This window comes from Euprymna scolopes, chromosome 25 (assembly GCF_053919585.1).
Source record: "Euprymna scolopes isolate OS-2025 chromosome 25, ASM5391958v1, whole genome shotgun sequence".
Taxonomy (NCBI): domain Eukaryota; kingdom Metazoa; phylum Mollusca; class Cephalopoda; order Sepiida; family Sepiolidae; genus Euprymna; species Euprymna scolopes.
The window spans coordinates 107472251-107478250 of record NC_136506.1 but is presented as its reverse complement, the minus strand read 5'-3'; the positions used below and the strand labels follow the sequence as shown (position 1 = coordinate 107478250).

Below are 6000 nucleotides of genomic sequence, written 5' to 3'. Positions count from 1 at the left end.
CAAACCAAGTTTCGTTTCGTCTTTATTTTAAGACTTCTTCTGGATGAATGAAATTAAGAAAATTAAATACCCGTGCAATTATTTAATTTATTCACCCAGGAAAAGTCTTACAATAAAGATGAAACGTTGATGAACACATAACTTGGTTGGTTCCTTATATATATTAGTGATGGGACGATTCCAATATTTTTCCCGAGTCCGATATAATTACCAATTTCATCCTAAATTTCCGATTCCGATACAATTACCGATTCTGATTCCGATTCCTTACAAATCTCTAAATGTTTAACTATATTTTGTCCCGGTTACTGTAAAAACACATCTTAAATATGCATATGTATTATCAAACGTAAAAACATACTTGTGACTGGGGGGGTGATCTATAGATTTTAGTTTTACTAGAAGAAATCAATAAATATTTATTATTTTATTATTACTACTAGAAGTGAGAGATTTTTCTTAAACCATAATGAAAAAAAAAATAATTAAAGGAATCGTTCTTAGCATTGGAAATAGGCACAAATTTTTCTGATTCCGATACAGATTCCAATACAGATTCAGATACCCCCTAAAATTCCGATTTTTCCTCCGATTCTCGATTCCGACTTTGAATAATTATCCCAACACTTATATATATATATATATATATATATATATATATATATATATATAGTTTATTGTTAGCTGAATATATATATATATATATATATATATATATATATATATATATATATATATATATATATATATTTAGCTAACGATAAACTATGTAAATAAAGTTGATCGGTTAACAAAGAATTGACGTAAACAAATGTTCATTTTTAAAATTGTTGTATTCATATAAATTCTAATCCTGCAAATATTATTAAAATGTTTATTATTTAATTAAAATAGCACTAAGCAAATCAATATTAATTTGATTTTAATTTACTAAGATAATGCAAACAAATATATATCTAATAAGAGAAAAATGTAATTTGTGCATTTTGGAATCCTTCTGTACAGAAACATATAAGGAAAATTTGATAAATAAAAAAGAGGAAATTATACAAAATTGTATCCATAGAATGAGATATATATCGTATCAATGATTTAGAATTTTGATAGACTAGAACTGAAATTAAAATAATTAAGGTCAAATAATACTTTGCCTAACATTAAACCGTAATTAACAATTAAGAGGGAGCTGCTAAGAATTATTAATGGCTGAATAGTTAATAGTAGATAAAGTGGGAAGAAGATAAACAATGTCTATATAATTCCCTTGTATTCTCTTGAATCAATTAAGTAGGGAATATAGGTTAATTTGAAATTTAGGTATTAAGTGGAATATGGACCGTGCTGAAAGTTCAATTTTTTTACAGCTGCTTCTAAAGGATTTTGCGAAATCCTATCCATATCAAACCATAGTATTAGGTTAGTAATTAAAATTTTCATGTCTAAATTATCATCATTCCTGATGATCTAAAGAAAAAGAAACAACGAATACTGTTGATCTTTTTTTTTTATTTAGAATGAGGATTTTCCTAAATTCACTTTAGAAGGTGGGAATATCTGATTTGCTATTTGCTGTTCCTGTATTTCTAATGTTCTTTTTAATTATATCAATAGGACTAAACTATTGCGAGTCATCTCTGATGATCGAAAGAAAAAAACACGATCGTTCATCTCCCTTGCAGTACAGGCCAATAAGTCTCCTGTGCATCATGAGTAAATTGTTGGAATCTGTGTTAAATCGAGAAGTAATCAACCATCTCAGCAAAAATAACCTCTTTAGTGACACACAATATGGTTTCCGTTCTGCTAGATCTACAGCAGATATGCTTACAGTTACATCTCATTGATTAGTGAATCTCTCGACGGAGACAATCTTTCTATGACAATTGCTCTTGACATATATAAGGCCTTTGATAGGGTATGGCATGAAGGTTTACTTCACAAGATCTCTAGCTATGGTATAGCTGCAAATGTCTTCTCAATTATTAAATCATTTCGCTCTGATAGGTTCATAAGAGTTGTAGTTGATGGGCAAAAATCAGAAGCTCACAGTATTAATGTTGGAGGCCCTCAGGGGTCCATCCTGGGCCCAACTCTTTTCCTGATCTACATTAATGATCTTCCAAGAGCCAGGTACGTCCAAGGATGGAATACTGTTGCCACATCTGGGAAGGAGCTGCTAAAAAGGACTTGTCCTGCCTTGATAGGGTTCAAAATAGACTTTGTAGCCTCGTAGGAGATATCCTTTTCTCTTCCCTGCAACATCTGACTCACAGAAGAGATGTTCCGAGTGTGTCTCTGCTTTATCGTTATTTTCATGGAAAGTGTTCCACTGAGCTTCAGTCTATGGTCCCCCCTCGCCAAACTTTCACAAGAAACACTGGTCTAGCTGAAAACACTATCAATATTTCCCCCCACTCGTTATCTGTGCCTAAACCTAAACGTAGATTCCATGAACAAAGCTTCTTTCTTAGAACTGCACGCCTGTGGAATTGTCTTCCGTTTTCCTGCTTTCCAGCTGACTACAATATGGTTGTCTTCAAGTCTAACGTAAACAAGTTCTTGATGAGCCGTTCCACTTGTTAACAAATTTACCGAATTTCCATTACTAACGATTACTATATTGTCCAATTTCTACTGTACACTCTTTAACCCTTATCCTCGAGTGGCCTCTTGGCCTTGATAAGTAGTGATGCCTATGTAAAAAAAAAACATACCAACCTTGACTTTATTTAAATTTGCTTCTTTTGATTATTGGGAAATAGAAGGCTACAAGACATTAAAAATATGTCGGATGGGAGATATGAGGGAATGATTAATACACCGAATGTTAGAAACATCAAAGACGTAAGAAACAAAAGTAAACAAACGTCGCTTACGTAAAGAAACAAAAAATAATGCAATTTTATATCAACAAACAAACGAAACAAATACATATAAATATAATCCGGGTCGGCATTTTTTCCTTTCTCAACAAAACTTTTGTTTTATTACCGTTATAATCGTTTTAACACCACTTACAAGTCTCTCGCCATTGTCCATCTCGCCCGGTCTATACTTTTCTTCTTCAACCTCATGCCGGTCGTAGCCAGCCATTTCTAGACTTCGACTTTACACGTCCATTTTCTTCGATGCCAACTTCCTTTCTCCCAAGCATATGCTGTCCTTTTTCTCTTTTTTTTTTTTCCTCGTGCACACTTCCTAATTTGCATATGCACGTTTTTCGGCTATTGCTGCTGCTGCTGCTGCTAATCTCTTTGCATGCCGCCATCCTTCGTTGCTGCTGATATTTCCCCACACTCTCATATACACTATATTACAATAATACATCTCAAACTGGAAAGCTAGAAATTAAAAAAATAAAAAAGAAAGAAAGAAAGAGGGCGAAAACATAAAAATCGGTATAGAACGCAGAAAGAAAAAAACGTTATGGAAATAGATTTACTTGTTAACTTTTATGTGACGGAACGAATATATATTTTCAAATAAATATTTGTTCTAAACCTAAACGTTGAGTCAACAAACAACGCTTCTTTCCTGGAACTGCCCGCCTGTGGAACTATGTTCTATTGGTATGCTTCCCTGCTGACTACAATATCGTCGTCTTCAAGTCCAATGTAAACAAGTTTTTGTTGAACTGTCCACTTAAATAATCTAATTACATCTGGTAATTTTTTACTTGTTAACTTTTATGTGACGGAACAGATATATATTTTCAAATAAATATACATTGCTCTTTTTAAACTTTTTTTTTTTTTTTTTTTTGACGTTTTACCTCAAACAAGGCAGAGAGTCACTTATTTGTGAGTATTTACTATTTGGGACCAGATTTGCAGAGATACTATTTATGGAGTTGGGCAACGAGACGTCTGTTCGCATTACACTTGAATTTCTGCATGTCAGTACAGTCAGGGTTGGTTGGTTTTTGTTTTACGGCATATCAACCCTTTTCGGGTTATTTTATGCCAAATCCAAAGATTCGGAAGAAAACATTTTTTTAATAGAATATATTTGTTGTTTTCACGTCGGTTTCTATTCAACCCATAGTTGGGACCCTAACAGGTACTACCACTCCGGGTCAGAGTGGACCTGGGAGCAATGGCAATTAAAGGGTGGCTCCACACTCCCCAAAGCCCACAAGCTGGGGCCTCACCATTGGATATAGTTTAAGGTCATATCCAGGACCTACAGTCAGGGAAGCAGGAGTATGGGAGGGAATTCCAAAGTGCAGCAGTCTGAGGAAAAAAGCTATTCGAGTAGACGGATTTATGGCATCTAGTGATCTCTGCAGTGTGGGGATGGGATTTTTCTGCTTGTTGGGTTTATCGGGGATATTGTCATTCAGGAGGTACTAGTTCTTGGAGTTCGTCAAAGCACTTGCTATTGAAATATTTGTAAAACAGGCACAAAGATGCTACGTTTCGGCGACAGGACAGAGTTTGGAGTTCAGTTGATTGTTCAATATCTATTAGGTTGGCGACTCTTTTTTGAACCCTGTCTAAGAGCGAGAGACTAAAACGTGGATTCCGTGAACAAAGCTTCTTTCCTGGAATTGCCCACCCGTGAAACTGTACGTTGGCCTCATAAATAATCAAATTACCACTGGTAATTTTGTACGTGTTAACTTTTATGTGACGGAACGGATATATATTTTCAAATATACATTCCTTTCCGTTCTGAACCTAAACGTGGATTCCATGAATAAAACTTCTTTTTCTAGAACTTCCCGCCCGTGGAACTCTGTTCCGTTGGCCTGCTTTCCAACTGGCTACAATATAGTTGTTTTCAAGTCCAACGTAAGCAAATTCTTGTTGAACCGTCCTTTTAAATAATCAAATTATACGAAATTAGCACTACTAAATATTACTACGCTATTGTCCTAACGACTATCGTCTACTCATTAAGCCTTATCCTTGAGTAACCTTCGGGCCTTGATAAGTGGTGACTCCTATGTAAAAAAAAAAAAAAAAACAGTGAAGAACTATTTATGACACTTTGACATTCAGGTGACGTCATTTAATGACGTCATGGAGCTTCTTTCACAAATGTTTGTCCATTTTCAAATTTCGAATGGCCATTGCGAGGAGTTACGTTTCTTTTTAATGATTTTCATTTCGTCAGATTTATTTTACTGGTCAGTCAATTTATTTATTTATTACTCATTAGAAACTTTCGAGACACATTACGAGTGATCGCTCAGTGGTAAAAATAGATGGTGGGTCTGACTGAAGTCTCTTAAGTCTCCCTTCTCACAGTAAAAGATTCGTAAAAAAAAAAAAAAACTCGTCTAGCTGCAATAAATGTCAATAATTTCTCTCACTCTCTATCAATGCCTAAAACTAAACGATAATTCCATGAGCAAAATTTCTTTCCTAAAACTATCCGTCTGTGGAACACAATACTGTGGAGCTGCTTCTCAGCTAACTATAACGTGATCGTTTTCAAGTCTAATGTAAATAAGTTCTTATTCAGCTGTCATCTTATATAATTCGACACTATCCAAGTTCCACCATTACTGATCATCACGGTGTTGTTTCACCATCCACCTAACATTTCTTAACACTTGTCCTAGAGTGGCTTGCGGGCCTTGATAAACGGTGAGCTTCAAAGTAAAAAATAAATAAATAAATAAAACATCACCGATTTTCGGTTATCGTCGGAAAATCTTAATCGTATTAGATGGCTTCCAGTACTTCTGCATTTACCGATTTGCGGTTTCCACAAAGTTTATCGGGCGTGTTCGGCCGGTAACGGAAATAACCGGAAGTGGCCGATCGCGCAACGTTCGCGCAACGTTAAACCGCTCTAATAAAATTATAATGATATACAGGAAAAACATAAAATTACAAACATGTATCTAATCTAACCATGCGCGATAAAAAATTTTTTTTTTAATTTCTTCCAACACATGCATTCGTATTAGCTAAAAACATAGCGCATTCGTTAAAAATTGAGGAACGCTCGGGCGACCTTTTCTGATTATTTCTGTCAGCTGCTGAACGA

General features: G+C 34.8%; 1 protein-coding gene across 1 annotated transcript in view; it reads left to right on the top strand.

Annotated features, from left to right (window-relative positions):
* Positions 1-5016: 5016 nt before the first annotated feature.
* The window catches only part of LOC145247559 (uncharacterized), a 42849-nt gene continuing 41865 nt past the window's right edge, over positions 5017-6000 (top strand). The window contains exon 1 of the mRNA XM_080109404.1: positions 5017-5131. The gene's annotated coding sequence lies outside the window, so the exon portion shown is untranslated. The remainder of the gene's footprint in view (positions 5132-6000) is intronic.